The sequence below is a fragment of the Ambystoma mexicanum genome, chromosome 14 (genome assembly GCF_040938575.1).
Source record: "Ambystoma mexicanum isolate Mex_15411 chromosome 14, UKY_AmexF1_1, whole genome shotgun sequence".
Classification (NCBI taxonomy): Eukaryota; Metazoa; Chordata; class Amphibia; order Caudata; family Ambystomatidae; genus Ambystoma; species Ambystoma mexicanum.
In genome coordinates, this window is record NC_090940.1 from 13,095,620 (window position 1) to 13,114,196 (window position 18,577).

The window sequence follows — 18,577 nt, forward strand, 5'->3', positions numbered from 1 at the left end:
AATGATATCGAAGTGGCGTTGAACATTTTTGACTACATTGAGTTGTGCGTCAGGGTGACGAATAGACAAAGATGTTTATAAAAAATCTCTTTTCTGTTTTGAGCTAAGCCTGGACATTCAACTGTTAAATGTTCCAGTGATTCGTCATGCTCGGGTCGTTACAGAATCTGCAAGTTGTGTCCAGAACTTGGGTTCTAGGCCATCTCACCTTTTGCAACTTGGTTGGCCATAAATTTAGTCGAATTCTCATGAGAGTTGTAGCATATTTTGGATCTGGACATTTTATCAGCGCTTTCAACTGAAAATTCCCTTCCTGAAAAATAGTTTAGGTGTTGCACTTTTCCCATGTTGTCCGCCAATCCCAGGCCCATATCTTGGCTTTCGCCTTATCTGGATCATCAAGTAAGAGAGTCATTGTGATATATGCTTTCTGCATAATGCCTGTATAGTAAATTTCCCATGCATATGCTGGGTCTGTTTTTCTCTTATTTAAAACACACGTTAATACAGTTAATAACGTTGTTAGGTTATGTTCGGGCATCAAACATTTTCTCATACGAGACAAAGGATGCCAAATGATGGCTGCTGCCAGTGACACCAAGCCCAGTTCATAGTGGATAACTGAAATCGGTACAGCCTGGGGGAGACACAAGATCTTTTTCCAAAAAACACCCTCCAGGGTGTCCCAGTTGGGCCGATCATCTGGAAATTTTGCCTGAGCTCCGTATGCCAAAACCAGAACAACTGTTTGCTGGTAATAGTAAATCGCTGGCATGAAAGAAAATGTACATGTCTCTTCTGGATTAGCTGTCCCTGGGAAGCCAAGGTCCGAGCTTTGGTTTTCAGGTCATTTTTATACGGTAGGTCAGACAGGTGATTATTAAACAACTGACCTAGGTATTTGTATTCATTCAGTATCTCAAGGGGGGCTTTAGCTAGGGTCCAAGATGGTTTTGATTTTTTGGGTTCTAGGCAACAATATCATTGCATTGGACTTTGACACACTGATAGATAGACCATAAACTCGCATATTGTTCTGGTGCATTTAGCTTTCTTTGTAGGCCTATTGGTATCTGGTCGATTAAAACAAGGTTGTCGGCATAAAAGAGCCACTGTATAGTTGTTGATCCAGTTTTCGGTGGAAAGGTACGAATCGTCTCTAAAAACACATAAATATCTTTAACATAAACATTTAAAAAGGTTGAGGCCAGAATACAGCTTTGTTTTAGTCCAGCAGATGTTTGTATAGGTCTAGTTAAAAGTCCATCTTTAGCTATTTTTACATGTATCAAAGTGTTCGTGTAAAATTGATAAATTAGACTAAAAATATGCAAGCAGCAATGGGCCTCTATTAATTTAGTCCATAAAAGTTTGTGTGCCACTGAGTCAAATGCCTGCTTAAAATCTATAAAAGCTAAAAAGATAGGTTGCCTATTAGACATGGCCTGTTTTTTAATCAATGATAGTAGCATCAGATTAAGTGAAGTCCCAATTCCTTTGACAAATTCTGATTGATGTACAACAAGGAGTATTTTTAGCATAAATCCATTCATTAAATTCTTTGAGGACCAGTCTAGCAAAAATGTTAAACGCAATACCCAATAAGGCAACGGGTCTGTAATTTACTGGATTACTGCGGTTACTCTTCTTAAAAATGGGTATAATGATCGATTTTTCCATGACCTTGGAATTATCCCTGTTTTGTTGATATTATTGAATATTATCTCTAAAATGGGCACCCATTCATGAGGGTGCTCCTTGATGGTTGCGTTTGTTAGACCATCGGGTCCAGGCGCGCGAGAAGAGCTGAGCTTACTAATTAGGGTTGTAATATCTGCATGGTCAAAATTAAGGGCAATTATAGTTGGTTTTGCATATTGAAAAGGTGGAGATAGATCCATATGTCTGTTAAATAACAACGCAAAATGAGTTGCCCATGCATATTCACTTACTGCATTTACTGCCACCAAAGGCTCGGCACATTTTGGATTTTTCTTAATCCAAATTTGCGCAGTAGATTTGGAAGCGATGGCAGCTAGCATGGCTTCCCCATCCTTTTGTCTTTGACGAATTTTCAATTGCTTAATCGCATTTTTATAGCGAGCACGGATATTGGTTTTGTGGGTCACCGTGGAACATTTTTGCAGCTCTTTGCGCATCTTGGCGGGTGAAACTGGTGTTTGTGCTTAAATATCAGCCGACTAGTATTATTAGAGCTCTCAATTATCAACTTAAGTGCATCTGTGTGTTGAAAACCATTCTGCCGCTGAATTTGGGTACACAGTTTTTCTAGGTGCCCCTTTAATAGGGTAAGCTTGGGTATCGACCATTTAACTCGATTTCTACCATTGTTCACCAATAGAGGAAGATTCTAAAAATTACGTGGTATGGATGGAGAATGAATCAAATTTATTTCTAGAATGTTACGATCACTGGCATTATTTGGAATGACTCGAAATAAAGTGACTCTGTTAATGGCAGGTGATGATATCTAGACATAGTCTACTATGGCCTGCGAAGATCCTCCAGTCCAAGTAGGAGCTGGAGGATCATTATCTATGATGGTTCCATTCAAGATTGACAAGTTTTGATCTTCCATTAAGGCCACCCATTTTGCTGCTCGAGGTATAAGTGGTTTACTATTGTCTGGCAAACAATTCATGTTCAAATTACCCACAATAATAGTTAGGATAGACTTGCCATGCAATCCAACATCTGTTCAACGTATTTTTAAAAAGTTACATCAGAAACAGCTAAGGGATTGCAATAAAGATTAATAAGTGCAGCTTGGAGGCTAAAAGATGAGTGCCTCCTAGCTGGAATGAGTTTAACTAATTGAATTCCAGGCTACGGGGATGCCCAGGATTCAACATGGAGATCTGAATCTAATGTCACTGCTGTTAATAAGCCTGCTGAGGTGCGAGCTAGAAGATGCTTCACGGCAGGAATCCATGCTATTTGATATTCAGGCCATAGCGGTTGAGTTGTGATCCAGGTCTCCTGCAGTGCAATAATGTTATATTTGCTTAACGAGTTCATATGTGGTGTCATTAGATGGGAAACCCCCTTGCGTTGCATATAGCCATGTTGCAGGGTGGCGCACCTTGATCTAATTGGCGACAATGATTCACAGTTATGTTTGATTGCTCTAAGGCTTGATTAAGCCACGACCATGTGGATACTCATTTGTCGTAGTGCCATTGATATGTAATGGTTGGTCTTGCTGAACTTCCTCTGTAACAGGCTTTGCCTGCTTTGCCCCAGGGTCATCACGTGTGAGCACTGGTGTGCAGGAGAGTTATACCTTGTTTCCCTGCGCTCTCTCTTTGGGTGACTTCAGGGAATGTAAGGCCTAGTGTTAGAATCCCTATGCTCTTTATTTGCATAGCTTGTGGCCGTGCTTTTCCTCAATTCAAAGCCTTGGTGCGCAAGAGTTTCTCTTACCTGCCATATTAATTCTTTAACTATTTGAGACAGATCGTGTAATTGTACTTTGTCAAAAGTATGAGATTAAGTAAACCCAATGGATTTAATATCATCAGAGCATATGTATTTCAGCTCTGCTATGGAGTGAGAAACAGTTAAGAGTGCTGTCCTATTTGGGAACAGGTCGTTTCGATTCCGATCAGTCACGGTAAGGGTAATTTGATCAGTGAGGTGCAAGTGCTCCTGTGTTCAATGGCTGTTTAGACGAGGTGGCTAAAGGTTGTCGTCTCAGCTCGGTCTGATTTGTTATAGGACTATTCAGCTGCGCTCTGAAATGCATGACATGACTTGTATTCCAGGCATGAGCAATCTCAGGCTCTTGCAATTCTTTCCTTCTTTATCGCTGTAACGCTTGGAAATTCCTGCAATCGTTTGATGGAGCAATGTTTAAAGTTCTACAGGATCTAAATGGAGGCTGAGGAGAATGTAAACTTTCTAAAATAGCATCCATTTGTGGCAAGGAAGAAATGGAATATGTAGAGAGATTCATTCGCTCCGCATTGGCTTCCACTTCACCGCCACAGGGGGCCGGGGCAGAGGGATCAACCTCAAGAGCTATTTGGCCACCCTGAGAGGCAGCACGGCCACTCGCCACTGACCCAATTAGAGGCGGCGCAGTGCACAATGGCACAAAATCTATATGTGTATTGCTAGGTACTGATGCATTAGTCGCAGGAGTCACCAACATTGATAGATTCTCAATGCATGTTTTCGCTTTAGATTTTGTACGTTTTTTTGCGGTGGCTGATTTTTAGATTTTTTAGCAGCTTTTGATTTAATTAGGTTACTATGTTTTTTGTTTTTCGCTTACGAGGTAAGGGGAGGAATAAATCATAAGTCGGTACCTCAGTTGGGTCAGCTGTTAGAGGGTAGCACTCCCCGACAAGCTGGGGGTTGTCAGCTTCTTCACCTGTGATTGTGTCAGGTGTGGCGGGGTTCACCTGCATCGCTCCTGTCACATCTGACAATGCCCAAGGGGCATCCTCTGCATCCCGCCTCCCTCGATCTCCAATGACAGGGGGGACAGCCTGGGAGCTGGGAGCCATGAAGAAGACCACTCTCAGCATGACAATGATGTGACTCTGGTGTGCGTTGTGTAGTTTGAGCAGCAAACCAATCCATTTTTAGCATTATTAGGTTGAGAGAGTTACTATGTGAGTCCATTTTCTTTTCCATGGCCTCATTAATTTTTAAAGGAGAGAACATCATTGTATTAATGGCACCCAGAGTTGTTTCCAACATTTCATTCATTGGATGTATCATGCCAAGCGAGGGTCTAGGTGTGGGTCTAGCGAATGACGCTGCTGAGGAGTTAGAGGAGAAGGAGGAGTTTCTTATTTCCTCAGTGTTAGGTATTAGGATCAGTGAATTAGGTAGGTCCGAATTGCTATTTGGCGTTATAGCGTTCCAATGTGTTTCAACACCTAAGGGCCCAGAGAGGCTAGGCACTGTGTGGGTAGAGAGATAGCACCCACTATTAATTGCCGGTGTTCCAATGATTTCAGTCGGACAAGATTCAGGTATAACACATGTGCTGGATTAGATGTGGTCTGAACCATTTGCGAGTACAGCAACGGCTGTTGGGAGTTATCCGTTGCATGGAATGTGACAAGAGGCTGTTTAACTCTGGGAACAAGTGGCAACATATTTGGGGTTGAGAACGTTTCCTGATCCACCTCTGTGATTTCCGGCATTAAACAGGACAAAGCTTCTGAATCCGTTGGTATCTGATTAGATTGTGTACATTTAGCTGTAGCCGGCATAGTAAGTGGTTGTTCTACACTTTGACAACATGTTCTAATGTAATTAGGTCTCATAGTGCAGCGTCTAGTTACTGCTGCCCCCTGAGGCACCAAGGGCTTTTTGGGGAGTTTTTTGTGTAAGTCGCTGGCGCTAGTATGGGATTCAAAAGTTGCAGCTGCAAACGCCAGATTTGCTGTAGTCAGCGTGTGGGTTACCATGACACTACACGGGCACAGTGCAAAACAGCGCACGGGCAGTATAAGAAAAAAGGGATGAGTAAATTGCTTATACTAAATAGTAGGAGTGCTCACTGCACACCACGTAACACCGTAACAACACTCGACTGCGCGATCGCACGGGTGCGCACGCATGCTTGTTTAAATGTTCACACGGTTCAAGTGGAAGGAGCTTGCCCACGCTGGAAGAAATGGATAGTAATATAGTTGTTATCCATGTCCACTGCAAATAGATTGTTTCACAAGTTTAGTTGCCTGAAATTCACTGCCCATGTAGCGGCTCGCAGGTCTGTACAACAGGGCTAAAAAGCAGTTCCAAAGCCGTACAGGCCCTCGGGATACAATTAGTATAGAATGTGCCACGAGTCCACAGCAAGTCCACAACACCGTAACAGCACTCAACTGTGCACTCCACGTGTGACTTTCTTTATTCTTAAACTAAAAGCAATTTCATGCAGTGTGAGTGCACCACACATGCTGGCTGCTTCCCAAGCCACTTTCCTATGCAGCCCAGCTGCCTTCCCTTCCTGGCAAGCACTCCTGATGTGTTCAGTCCAGGAGTCAAGCACTGCCAACCCGTTCCTGTTGCTGGCCCAGCCACAAAACTCGGGCAGCTAATGACCATCCACAGGTATGGTTTTAAAAAAAACAGTATGTCTGCATGTTGTGTGTGTGTGTGTGTGTATGTCAGTGAGAGCAAGTGACTCGGTGTGCCTGTGCATGCATGTGTGTATGTTTATGTCAGTATAATTGTGTGTGCAACTATTGTGAAGCATGTGGTCGCGGCCCAGTGCTGCTTCATTACGAAGGTTAATGACAGTGAAAATGCCAGCATATATTATTTGTGCAACTTCATCAAAGTGGTTAGTGTTGGCATATTATTTTGTTGGGCAAAACATTCTGAAAAGTGATAGACATGGAGCAGTGTTGCTGGCATACTTGTGGGCACAGCTGCCACTGCCAGAATCATGAAGGTGATATGCAGTGAAATGCTGCTAGCATATATTTCGAGAGAGCTTCATGAACGTGATATTCAGTGGGAATGCCAGCATATTTTAGAGTGGCAAATTCATGAAAGTGTTTTACTGTGGCAATACTGACAATGATGAAGCATAAAAGGTTCATAACATATATTGGTGCAGCTTCATGAAAGTGATTTCCCGTGACAATGGTGGCATATATTGTGGGCTCAGCTCATGAAAGTGACTTGCCCTGACAATGCTTAAATGACATAAGGTTATCCCTTTTGGAAAGCAAATAAAAATAATCTGGTACAATCATTCAAATGTCGAATACATCCATTTATTTCTAAGGAATAAAAGAAATTACTTAAGCAATACATTATTTTTGAATTTTTGACAACTTTTCAATTAGTTGTTCAGATCCAAATTTACAAGAACCATTGCAATATAATAAAAAAAAAATGAATTGAGTGCCCTGAAAGGGTGAAAGAAAAAAAGGAGAGGAGAGTGTGAAAGTGTCCCAATACCGTAGTGAATTTTAACCAAAAGAGGTGTTGAAACCAGGGTCTACACAAGGACAGTAAGACCAAAGGCCTGGGACACAAAGTTAAAGAATGTGCACCTCAAGGACTATTTTTACCCACTGGTGTGCATTTCTCCATCATATTCTAAGCTTTCCTTCGGACCGGGAGCCCTGGTATTCTAATAACAGAATGAAAAAAGAAGAAAAAGCATATTTTTTATAAATTCGTCTACAAAAAAATCCAAATGTGTACCTATAAAAAGACACAAGTGTCTACGAGTGCTGCAACTCACATCCTAAATTCACTAACCTGATTATTCAACAAGAGGCCCCACTTTTTTTAGTAAATGGAAGCACACTGCAAAAGGATTTCTAGTGCCTTTTAACTCCTGCCGCCCTAATGATTTGAAGGAGGGGAGAGGATTTGTCATATGCTGTTACACAAATGTGCTGAATTTGGTCACACCAAGTTTGATTTTGGTATTCTTTTTTATCTCATATCTCAAAAATAAATTCATGAGGTTGAAGTACTACTTGTATTCATGTTTCATCAGAATGTCGTGCTTCTGATGGCACATAGCTTTAGAGAGTTTTACTTTGCCTTGTGTAGCTAAAAACATAAAGGGACAAAAGAGACATGTAGTTTATTGATCCAGCATAGGTAATGTAATCAACAGAATGTCTCAAAACACACAGATACATTTAGTTACTTTTCTTAGCCGCTCGCTATGGTATACCAGATCAGTTTTAAACTTCTTCACTAAGCGACACCATCAACTAGAAAACATAATAACTTGGATTGGGGCCTCCCATCTGAGGGTAAGGAGGGTAGGCAGAGTTGGTCATGCCTTAAAAGATATGGGACTTGTTTAAGGATCTTACCTATGTTTTCATTTTCATGCTGCTAGCTGCGCTACTAAAAGTCCTCTGACCAGCAATGTCACAGCACAGCTCGTCTTCGTGCTGTTTGTAACGATTGAGGCTCCAACGTAATTACGTCAGGCGTTGGACATAGAAAAAGTATGCTGCCGTCATAGAGGGTCTGAGCCCAGTAGAGGGAGATCCAGGGGTGGAAGGCAAACACCCTGAAAATACAAAAACCAATTATGTGAACCCGAGCAAGTGAGGTTCACAGCAAACTGGTGAACAGACTTTTTTGTGAGAACAATAGCAGGACGACTTGTTGAAAGCCATAAGGAACCCGGCAGAGGGAGGCCAACTGTCGAGACGGGTCCAAGCCCGAACAAGGGAGATCCAAGGGGTGAAATCATCACACAAAACTATTCCGTAGAGCTATGCCCATTCAATCGATAACAAATTCCACTGGTACACTTCCAGGGGAATCTTTGAGTAGATCGTCTCTTGCACAATCAACTGCCTCCTGTGAGAAACCTGAGGGTGTTCTCACTTGTAGACCCCAGGAATTCTTTGTTCAGGTGGCCAGGGGAGTGCCATCATGGGTGGGTACCAACCCTGGGGATGAACAAGCAAGGAAGGATCACCTGGGCAGGGCGTCCTGAGGGACAGCAGGAGGAGCGCCCTGGGGTGAGATATCCCCCTTTTCCCGACGTATCCCTATCCAACATCCCCTGAGTCTTTATGAGATATTGCCAGCAAGATCCCAATCTACCCCAATACTTTCTCTTAAAGACAAAGAAGTGGAAATTAGGATTGTCCCTAAACTGGGGTGTGAACTTCTCCTTAAAATCACGAGAAACCAGTAGAAAACCCATTTACCCACAACCATATATCTACCCCATTCGTCCTGACAATAACTTACATGATCTTTCCATAAACCCTTTGAGATACAACAACCCCCATGATCCTCACCTTTCCTACTCTATCAGTACTACTTGGCCGAAGAAGATCAGGAACAGAGTCATGAAGATGACCTCTGACTCTTCTCAATGGCTCTGTCCTGGTAATGAGGCCAGGCAAGGTCAGGCCTCCCTTTCCAATCATTCCCACCTCGAACCGGTTAACTTCCCCACCTGGGATAAAAGGCGGAGCACACAGGTACACTCTGAGCGAGGCTGGGAATGAGTTGGGAACCGCAGAAGAAACACAGAGAGCGAAGGAGATGTGGAGGGGAGCTGTAGAAGAGCTGTGAGAAGTCCAAGAGATGCTGAAGCCCTAGGATAGACTGAGAAGAAAAAGTCATGCTGGGTATGGTGAGAGAGCAAGCGCTCTGAGAACGGAGGCCAAGCGTTCAAAGGAGGCCGCAATAAAAGCCTGCCTTACCCCTTTTCTTTTGAGAATCTGTTCCCCTGTAGTTTGGAAAAGACTCAGGAGGGTCTGTGGGTCAGAGGAAAAGCCAGAAACTGCCTATCCAAGCAAGACGCGGTAATCAGAAAACATCAAAAGGAAAGCTGGTGAAAGCTATGAAGCGAGAGTCACTTGGAATCTTCTAACCGCGAGGTGACTAAAAACAAGATTTGCACAGTTCACAGTTCATCCAGCAAATACAATGTAGCGGAGCATTTGCGTGTGCTGGAAAGGCCCACTAAGAACAGTGCACATTCGGAGCGTTGCCCCCGTGGGATCGAAAACCATTTTAAAGTGTTTTCTATTATTCGAAACATTGCGTGTGAAAATAAAAGCAACAAGGTAATATTCCCCATTAAACCGTAGTGATTCAAAGACACAGACGCTTGTTTAAAGTGATACATCAGCAATTTCAATTAATACAGTAGAACTGCATTGTGGGACTTGAAGTAAGCAGCCAAACCACTATAATAGAAAGGACAATGCAAAACTATTGGAAAGGGTTTGGGACTTATGCGTGAAGAAACAAACTATGATGCAAAGTAACAGAGTGGTCCTGCGAGGGGAACCAAATTATTGAAAGTCTCTGTAAGGCATGTTTTGAACTGTGTTGAAACGCAAACATTACAGGTTAATGCAAGAGGTAAATACATTAACCAGAAGGCAGTAGTGTCGAAGTGGTCAGGCAAGGAAGTAAAATAATACTGCCGTCTCGAAAATGTCTTCGACTAATAAAAGCAAGGAACTTGGGGAAGGGAACCCCCCCCCCAAAAGTGTTTATAACAGGAGCAAAGACAGGCTTGACCCCAATGAAACGGAGTCTGTGTGAAACAGAATATTGAACTGTTTAAAATAAAAGAGCCAAAACAGGTTAAAACCTGATAGCGGGAAGCCTGCCTGAAAGTGTAGAAAGAAAGCTGCAAGCCTGAGTCCGACTAAGGGAGCTTGTGTGAACTGTGAAAAAGGTATTGAAGGCCTGAGCCCGACTGAGGGAGGCTTGTGTGAACTGTGAAAAAGGTATTGAAGGCCTGAGGGAGCTTGTGTGAGTATGAAAAAGGTTTTGAAGACCTGAGCCAGACTGAGGGAGCTTGTGTGAACTGTGAAAAAGCTATTGAAGGCCTGAGCCCGACTGAGGGAGGCTTGTGTGAACTGTAAAAAAGGTATTGAAGGCCTGAGCCCGACTGTGGGAGCTTGCTTGAACTGTAAAAAAGGTATTGAAGGCCTGAGCCCGACTGAGGGAGCTTGTGTGAATGTGAAAAAGGTATTGAAGGCCTGAGCCGGACTGAGGGAGCTTGTGTGAACTGTGAAAAAGCTATTGAAGTCCTGAGCCCGACTGAGGGAGGCTTGTGTGAACTGTGAAAAAGGTATTGAAGGCCTGAGCCTGACTGAGGGAGGCTTTTGTGACTGTGAAAAAGGTATTGAAGGCCTGAGCCGGACTGAGGGAGCTTGTGTGAACTGTGAAAAAGGTATTGAAGGCCTCGGCCCAACTGAGGAAGCTTGCGTGAACTGTGAAAAAGGTATTGCAGGCCTGAGCCCGACTGAGGGAGGCTTGTATGACTGTGAAAAAGGTATTGAAGGCCTGAGCCCGACTGAGGGAGCTTGCATGAACTGTGAAAAAGGTATTGAAGGCCTGAGCCCGACTGAGGGAGGCTTGTGTGACTGTGAAAAAGGTATTGAAGGCCTGAGCCAGACTGAGGGAGGCTTGTGTGAACTGTGAAAAAGGCATTGAAGGCCTGAGCCCGACTGAGGGAGGCTTGTGTGACTGTGAAAAGGGTATTGAAGGCCTGAGCTGGACTAAGGGAGCTTGTATGAACTGTGAAAAAGGTATTGAAGGCCTGAGCCTGACTGAGGGAGGCTTGTGTGAACTGTGAAAAAGGTATTGAACGCCTGGGCCCGACTGAGGGAGGCTTGTGTGACTGTGAAAAAGGTATTGGAGGTCTGAGCGTGACTGAGGGAGCTTGTGTGAACTGTGAAAAAGGTACTGAAGGCCTGAGCCGGACTGAGGGAGCTTGTGTGAACTGTGAAAAAGGTATTGAAGGCCTGAGCGTGACTGAGGGAGCTTGCGTAAACTGTGAAAAAGGTATTGAAGGCCTGAGCCCGACTGAGGGAGCTTGCGTGAACTGTGAAAAAGGTATTGAAGGCCTGAGCGTGACTGAGGGAGCTTGCGTGAACTGTGAAAAAGGTATTTAAGGCCTGAGCCGACTGTGAAAGATAAGAGGTTAGAGCCTGACTGAGGGAAACCAGTGATCTTGTAACTACAAATACCAAAAAGAATTGGGAGAAAGTGAAGGTAACGGTTGTCGAAGTGGTCAGGCATAGTCAGAAGCCAAACTTATGCCATCTCGAAAGTCTTCCGCCAAGAAAGCTTGGGGAAGGGTATCCCTGAGACCTTTGTCAAAGATTGTGACTAATAAGGTTTTGTTTCAAGATGAAGAAGTCTATTTGCGGAAAACATTTGCAACCTTTGTTTTTGGAAAGCCCAAACTGAAATTTGATTATGAAAGAAGCCGGAACATTGTTGACAAGCCCCAGTAAGCCAGAGCGTGTCTCACTGGGAAAACCTCTGCTGGCCGAGTCCCTGTGCCCCCGGATCGCAGTGTCCGAAGGTGAAATCGTGGGGAGGGATTCATCATTGCTTCAGACCCCCCCGCCATCCTGATCCTTTTGTTGAGAACGATATCCTTTTCATTTTGTGTACATTTCCCTTGCACCTGTTTTGTATTAGAATTAGGGCAGGCGTTAGGTTTAGAACCTTTTGTTTTGCCTGTACTGACTAGGACAGTCTTACTTTTACTTTATGGTCGAGTTTACTCCAACTTTAGATTCAGGGCCAGTTAGGAAGTCTCCAACCCCTTCCAAAGTTATAAATAAAGCTGTTGAACTTGCATCTCTGGTTTGTGACTCTCCTTTTAATACCATGAGTTCCTCACACTCCTCTTGGGTATACCTGTATATAAGGACTGCAAATCAATAGTAATGAGTATATTCTGTGCACTATCAATTATAATTATAATTCCATTTTTATAATGAGCTTAACACCGAAGAGGTTTCTAAGCGCGGACCCGGGATACAAACCTGTGTTGATCTGTGTCGTCTTGCTTCCAAGACTAGCATGTTGCCACTAAGCTATACTATCCGCATGCCCTCGAATACGTTAACTACTTCAGTTGTATCTTGTACGAAGGACCTTGTGGACTGGCTGATAATAATGCACCTACATCCCGATAGAATTGGTCTTCACGGGGGGCATTGGAGTTCTTATGCATCTTCAGTAAGGGAAAAATGCAGGAATTCTTCCTGACTGAATGTTCAAAGATGCATACTCTCGCCTCAAAAGCCAGTTTTTCTTTGTAATACTATTAACATAGAGTCTTCATTGAGATGCTGGATTTCCGGTGACAGGTCTTTTCTAAGCATGATGTAGCTAGACTGACCATTAGGAAGGGCTTTCACCATGTCAACATATGTTAGAAATGTGTATCGCTCGGAGACTGTGACAGGAAAGAGGGCTGAAGAGGCAGGTAGAGCTGAAGGACAGGTATGCAGACCTAACAGCCTTTGGAAGGGTCGTGCAATTAAGATGAAGGGTCTGCACCTGAAGCCAAGTGACCTACCTGAGGGGCATAAAAGTCTGCTGCAGGAGGGAGCATCAGAAAGAAGCTGGAGCAGGAGCTGGAAGGTCGGCAGCAGCAGCAGAAGCAGAGCACAAGGCTGGCAGTTCACAAGGAAGTGTGACCACGGAAGGGACGCTGGAGCAAAGGAAGAGCAGATTCCACCTGCAAGCTCTGAGTTGGTCCTGGGTTCACAAACCCTGTTTGGCTGTGGCAGCACTGGAAGAGACTGGAAAAAAGAGGCAGTCTTTCCAGGTGTGCCTGCTGTGAATGCACAGCTGAAGCCTTGCATTTACCTAAGGCCCCAGTGCAGAAGCAAGCCAAGGGAAGCTGGAGAAAAGGAGACTCTCCCCAATTGAGGCTGGATCGGAGACTCCCATACTGCGGAGGGGTGTGGGGCCCAAGAGACTCTGTAGTAGAAGTCAGAAAGTCAGAAGGCGGAAGCAGCCACAACGGTTGTTATTTCAGAGCCAGTGAGTAAAGCTCTGTATTCCATATCACTTCAAAATACTTTGCCGGAAACTGTAACCAGCATAGTTTATACTCGCATAGAAGTGAGAGCGAGTGTAATCGTTTGCAGTTGGGAAGTTCTGATTAACAAAGGGAATTGTAGCATGTGTTTATTATCAGTAAAGTGATTGCACAAAGGCAGAAATCTTCGCTTTTTCCATTGTTACCCAATATACATTACCTGAGAGGTTGTGTGTCTCCTATGGAGTTGGGGAACGTTATCGGTTACGGTTTAAAAGCCACAGCTGACTTTCTCAAAGTGTCACAAGAACATCTTATCAAAGAAGATCGCCTATAAGATCTTTTTTTCCCGGTACATGATGAAGCAGAATGCTGTTTAAATAAAAAGGGAATGCCAGTTTATAAGTTGAAGTTCTGCTTCAAAAGAAGATTGTGTATCCCTGAATCTGGTTCTGCAGGGAAACCTTAATATTCTAACATTCAGAACTAACTTTTTAATAATTACAGAATTTGTTGAAGTCGCTGAAATAATAAGCATTGTCCACGCCAGTAGACTAAGTCTTCTTAAGATGAAACCAGCACAATTAAGAAATGATCCTCGTGGTTTTGGAGTTGTTGAAGCTGCTATAAACCCAGGGTCCTCTGATACAAGGGTGAGAAGGTTATCCAAGGCTGGAAGGGTGGCAGTACAGCTTTGGAGTAACTACTGGAAGCAGAATGGTGTATCTAAAGCTGGGGAAGGGTGGTGGGTGCTTGTTAAAATAACTAAAGCTGTGAAGCTCGGAATGGGAAAGCAGAAAGAGGAAGACAGTCCAAGAGCCCAGACAGATTTGTGTGGTAGCTACAAGACTGAAATGAAAGGCAAATAGGCTGCCCTTTCTTATACAATAGAGAGAAGACTGCCTTGCCCACCTGGAGAGGTCAAAGAGTCTTGTATGAAGTTGCCAAATATAATTTTAAAGCCAGTTGCTGCATAAGCAGTGGAACTGTGCAGTCTATAATTTTGTCAGAGCATTTTCAGTTGAATGAAGTTGAAGCAGTAGTAGACTAGGAAGCAAAGGAGCCTGCTCTCACAGTACCATTTGCTCAGGAACAGCTCCTCCTTAGAAGAAGCATCCGGACACACTGTAATCACAACGCTGCAGAGGTCACTGGAGAAGAACTGTTATTCAAGTTGAAGTAGGACTTTTTCCATCCTATCCTGGAAGGAGATTATCCGGGATCACCATTGGTACTGTGCTCTTTGTGGAGCTTGGGAAGGGATCATTTCAATGACCAAAGTAGGAACGGTTACCAGTGGGTATTTTTGTTTGGGTGAACTTGTATTTCTTTGGAACTTTGCACAAAGGGATTTGGAATTTCATTTTTATTCCCTGGAAGAAGTTGACTTTGGACAGTTCTGGTGAACAAAATCTACCCAGAACAAGTAAAAGTTATCCTAGACACTGGTTATGTGGTAATCATTTAGTTATGTTGTTTAAACTTTACTTTAATTGTTCTGTTGTTTAGAGTGAGGGCTTGGAGTTTTCCCCTTAGATCCGACACTAGGTAGGGAATTCCCTGGTAGAGTCGGCTTAGTGATGTTATTTGTGCAGTTTTTCTTTGAAATTAAATGTCAAGTACTGAGAAAACTACAAGCAGTTGTCCGCCTCACATTACTGACCCCTCACGCTTCCCTGTGTTTGTCTTGTATCAAACCATCCGCTCCACCATGGAGCTAGATGGAATGTTTTACAAAAAAGTAAAAGGCAAAAAACAATAGAACTCCACTGCCCAAGAATGTGCTGGGCAGGGGAGAAAAGAATCCAGTACGAAGAACAAAGACAGTTGGAGGAGAGAGAAAGAAAGGAGAAAAAGAATTACCTGGGGGGCAGGGGGAGAAATCACTGCCTCAAGCAGCCCTGGGGGCCTAAACCTCCAAAATGGTGCCAAACGGCACGTGGGGTGCCCACCCACAGACTAAGTTGGGGTCAAGCTGCTAATGCGAGAGGCAGCTCTTCGGCCACAGACCGGACGTGCCCGCAGTATCCAGGGCCCAGGCAGAGTGCCATGTGCTGACTGGGTCGAAGAACAGCCCAGCTTGGACCACACGTGGCGGGCAGCCCAGACCGGGCTACCCTACCGTGCGCCCCTGAAGGCCCACCTTGTGGTCAGCAAGATGGCCCTTCATAAAAGTCCTCCCGGGCTCTGTATATCAGGCGCAACCCGGTAGGTGAAGTCCACTCCACCCAGGAGGGCAAAGCAGAGAAGATAAAGTCCCGGGTTGGCTGTTGAAGCCAACCCGGATGAAGGGGAAGGAGGTGGGAGTCTCGGGCTGCTCCGTTGAGTGGCCCAGGTTAAGGAAAGCCCCAGCCGCCCAACGGAGCAGCACCGGTGAAGACACTGATCCGCCTACTCTGTCTCAGGATGCATTGCAGAGGGAGTGGGCTAGAAGCTTAAGAAGACCGCAGTGCGTGGCGGTGATCCAAGGCAGCGATGGCCGCAGGTCTGACAGTGATTACATCAGCATCCCTATGACACCGTGGACGCTGCCTGAATCCAAGATGGCAGCACGGGCTGTGCAGTGACAGGCCACCCCAAAGATTTTGAATCATGCTGTGGGTGTGGCCGGTGAATGCAGATGGACCCCTAGCCAATGGGGCCGACCCTGAAGATTATTCAAAGTCGTGGGGCGTGGCAGTGATTATGGGCGTACCTGAACTCGCGCAAGGGGGCGGCCAGGACATTCAAAAGAGCACGAGGAGCACAGTGACTGTGGGCGCCTCCATGTGGTGGATGGGGTCACCCAGAAAAATGAAGAGGGGGGGCAGGCCTGCTTCGCAGCCTGCATAGAGCCAGCGCCATTAAGGACAGACTCATGAAGTTACTGTGAAGGGAGTGACTGATTGCAGCAGTCACCCCATTGTGACAGTGTTTTATGTAGTATATATGTTCTATTTCAATGTATATATGTATGTGTAGTTATATGTATATAATTATTAATTACATTTATGTGGTCTAAATTGTTAAATGGGGAAGCATAGTCTTTGGGTGAGTGTTAGAGGGAATGCAAAGTAGGATTAAGAGTTAATTAGGGGTAGGGTATTAATTATTGATAGGAATATTGAGTACTGAAAAGGGGTAGGGTGGCGTAAGGTAGTGGGACAGTGTGGCAGCTGTCAGGTCCAGGCCCACGGGCAGAAGGCTATAAATCTTACCTGTGTGTGTTTGGGTCTTTTTATTATTATTTCTCAGTATTTATTCTGACCTTGGTTTAGGCCTTGACTCTTGTGCTCAGAGCAGGGAAGCTTCCCCAAGCCAAGATGGAGGAAGATAACCAACATGCTGATTGGCTACAGTGATAACAAAGACACTTTGACCAACACTCTAAACTGCCTTTCATTAGTTTTACCCAAGTGGCAGGTCATGTTTTCTGAGCTCCCTTTAATGTGGGCCCTAGAAACCCCAGCAGCAGGTTTTGTCTGTTTCTACTTCCTGGAAGAATGATGGGACTGAATCAGGGGTCAGGAGAGCAGTGAACGAGAAAGCAGCTTCAGCTAAAGAAGGCAGCGGCTAAGTTCTTCTTTGCTCCTGCTATCTTATTTAAGACATTTATGTGGTTGAAATCAGCAGGAGTTCAATTTTACCAAGGCTGTGTACTCATATGTGCCTAAGAGAAGTCAATGTTAAAATATAACTGTTTCCAGGCAGCGCAGTGAGAGAAAATGTTGTGACATTGACTAGCGTGGCAACAGTGCCATCTAAAGGGCGTCCTCTGTTACTGCAAGATAGCAGTACCATTTTTTCACTTTCCATTTTCTAACTTTTGACAAAAATGTTCCCGATGCGAGGTTAGCGCGGTATTAGGAATGCAAACAGAAAATAATATTTGTAAATAGTTACTCTTACTAATTCTTGAAAAACAAAAGCAGAGATTCAGGAATTGAAGAAGCAGAGTTATGCAGAGGCACATGTGAGGAACAAATACTTAAACTACCCTTGAAGGCTGATGGAAGCAAAGAAACCAACATTTGAAAACCTTAACTTTTAGGAGTGGTCTAGACAACTGTTAAGAAACATTTTTAACAAGAAGTTATAACTGCAAGATTCCTCTGGATATATTAGAGGGAAATTCAGGTAACGTTAGTGAGTCACCAGGGAATGAAGTAAGGGGGGAAAAGGAATTTAGGATGTATAAGCTAACCAGTTATTCTCTCTCGTCCCATGCAGATATCCTCCTCAGTCAAGGCGTGGAATCTGAACTGTTTGTTATTTTATCCACTTCCTCTTTCCCTTGGGGGTGTTCCGGGCTCAGCCGTTTACAACTTGGTTGAGAGTGTAACATCTTGGACAGACTTTGGGGTTCAGCAGCTCCTGAGGACATCTTGTGAAAACAGACCTGAAAGCAGCCTGCCTGAGGTCGCCTAGTGAGATAAGGCCACCCACAGAGGCCATCCTCAGGCCTCACACACCATGTGGGTGGCACCTGCGTGTAGGTAGGAGGTCTGTTGTGCCAGAATAACTCTAAGGGTCCCTGAGACCCCTCTAAGGAAGGGTGAGCTGACGTGGCAGGTCCCAGGTCAGGTGGCGCTCACGCCAGGGGAATCCTAGGGATGGTAAACGGTTTAAAGGATACGTGTGTTTTATAAATAAAGAGGAGTCCCTGTTGGGGTCCCTATAAAGTTCACTCTGGTGCCTGTGTCCCTTAGTGATCTAAGAACTCAGGGTGTAGCCCATCTCCTGTTAATAATGATGTTATTTTGGTGGTGCAGCACCCCTCCCTTCCCAGCTGGCTTGGAGGGTGATAGTGGTGGTTTCCATGGGAACTGTCCCTAGTCCGGGAAGGAAAGAGTACTCCCTTGCACAGACCAGGGCTGGGAAAGAGGGACTACACCCATTCCAGCGCATCACAGGAGCTAAAGCTCCTAACAGAACAGCACCTAAGCGGAGGCCCCTCCTACGCCAGTAGAGGAGCTAATACCACTCTATGGGAAGATGGGGGTTCTAAGTCCCTTCCCAGGACAGCACAAGAGTAAATGCTCTTCATAGGAAAGAACATGAGTCGAATGCTCCTACTCCTACCAGGACCCCACTTGAGCTAATGTGCCTCCCAGGAAAAGACAGGATATAAGGACCCCCCTCGGACAGCACAGAAGCCAACGATCCACGCAGAGCAGCCACCTCCCAGGACCACACAGGAGTTAACAACCTAACATTGTCAGAAACCTACAGACAGTCACCTGGAAGTCAAGAAGTTAAGACCAATTAATGTTAGGGATGCCACAACCTTCTTCTGGAAGT

General features: G+C 44.6%; 1 protein-coding gene across 1 annotated transcript in view; it reads right to left on the minus strand.

Moving 5' to 3' along the window:
* Positions 1-18,577, minus strand: part of TTC6 (tetratricopeptide repeat domain 6) — a 1,171,050-nt gene that overhangs the window by 601,857 nt on the left and 550,616 nt on the right. The window lies entirely within an intron of this gene.